Below are 1,826 nucleotides of genomic sequence, written 5' to 3'. Positions count from 1 at the left end.
TCCTCGTAACTCTTCTTTTACGAGGAAATAACGACGATTTTGGCCGTATTTAAATTTGTGTTTTCTTGTAGTGGGAATACATTTTTCCTCGGTATTCCATAAGAATATTCCGACGGATTGATATTTCCTCGGAATTCCGTCGGTATATTCCGAGGAAATTCCGAGGAAACCAAATTTTGTGTTTCCTCGGAATATCCTCGAAAATTCCTCGGGATATTCCGAGGATTTCATTTTTCGTCGGAATGTCCGTCAGAATACCGCTTTTTTCTTGTAGTGAAAGGGTTGTCGGCTGAAATTGATTTCCACAGAGAAGATCAACGAAACCAATGAAATGAAGATTTACAAACCAATATAAAGTCTAACACGAAGTTAAGTCTTTCTAATTACTCTATTTTGTATGTTTATATGGTAGATGCTTTCTACGCTACTCTATGTTTTCATTGGCATTTTTATTTTGTTTTTGCTTTCTGAAATGAAGTTGGTTATCTTTGTGTGTTTGTGGTTTTGTTTAGATTTAGGGTTTATGTGGATTTTTTTTACTCATGAATTTGAAGCTGATGTCTGAGACTTGATTACATTTCACTTGTTTCTCTGTTTTTTTTTTACTTAGAAGCTGGTGTCTGAGACTTGATTATTTTGACAACATAGTTTGGCTGAGACTTGAAGCTGGTTAATTTGATTAACATATTTTGAAAACATCAGTTAGGATGATAATTCTAATCTAAATATTTCATAAAAGATTAAAGGATATCTTCTGTAATATCAGCTTTTGTTTGTTGATGATGATTTAATGTAAATAAGTGATTTAGATCTAATACAAAACCTCTGAATTTGGGATATTGAAGTTGTGAACGTCTTTTGTATCTCAAGATGATGTTTTGAACGTCTTTTGAATATCCGCGGGCATGAAGTTTCGTACGTCTTTGTATTTCAAGATCTCTTTAACTAATATTTGTTGTTTATTTTAGTTTATTTGATTTTATGACACAATTCATTGTGGAGAAGGGAAGTAGTTCACACGACTAAGGCTTGAGAAGATCATTCCCGTTATTCAGAAACAAAAAAGGTTAGAAATGTTCTTCTTACAATTTTAGAGTAATTTACTGGCTTGAAATGATTAATTCATGAGAAGAGTGAAAGTCGTGTGGAGGACGTGAGAAGGAACATATGTAGAAACAGATGAATAAAAGCGATGTAACTACGACACATATATTTAACGTGGTTCACCCCTAGGGCTACGTCCACGGGCAAAGAGATATCTTATTATTGGAGGCGATATTGAGCTTACAGAGTGCAAGTTTATGGTTACTTCGAACACAAGATATATATATTAGCATCCCGTATCTAAAATCCTAGACTTTATGGACTCATGGGTCTAAGCCCACGATCAGATGTAACATCCATAATAACTTGATTCAACGCTCTTGATGCAACGCTCTTGATGCAACGCTCTTGATGCAACTGAGACGGTATGATGTACGTGATGTAACATCCATCGCTGAGATGTAACATCCAGATTCAAGGCATATCAACAAATCTCCACCTTGACTTGAATCCTCCCAATAACAGATGTACCAGATGCACCTTCAAGTGCCAGATGTACCAGATGCATTTTTCTGCGCCAGATGTACCAGATGCGCCATCAGCGCAAGATGTACAAGATGCACTTTCAAGTGCCAGATGTGCCATTAACACCAAATGTACCAGATGCGTTCTTCAACGCCAAAAGTACCATGGCTCTCTTTGCCTCAGATGTCCCTTTGGACCAGATGTGTTGCTTTGACGAACCAGACGCCCTTTAACGGCCAGATGCTCAACTAGAGCCA

This window comes from Brassica oleracea, chromosome C7 (genome assembly GCF_000695525.1).
Source record: "Brassica oleracea var. oleracea cultivar TO1000 chromosome C7, BOL, whole genome shotgun sequence".
NCBI lineage: Eukaryota > Viridiplantae > Streptophyta > Magnoliopsida > Brassicales > Brassicaceae > Brassica > Brassica oleracea.
Note: the sequence above shows the minus strand (reverse complement) of the source record.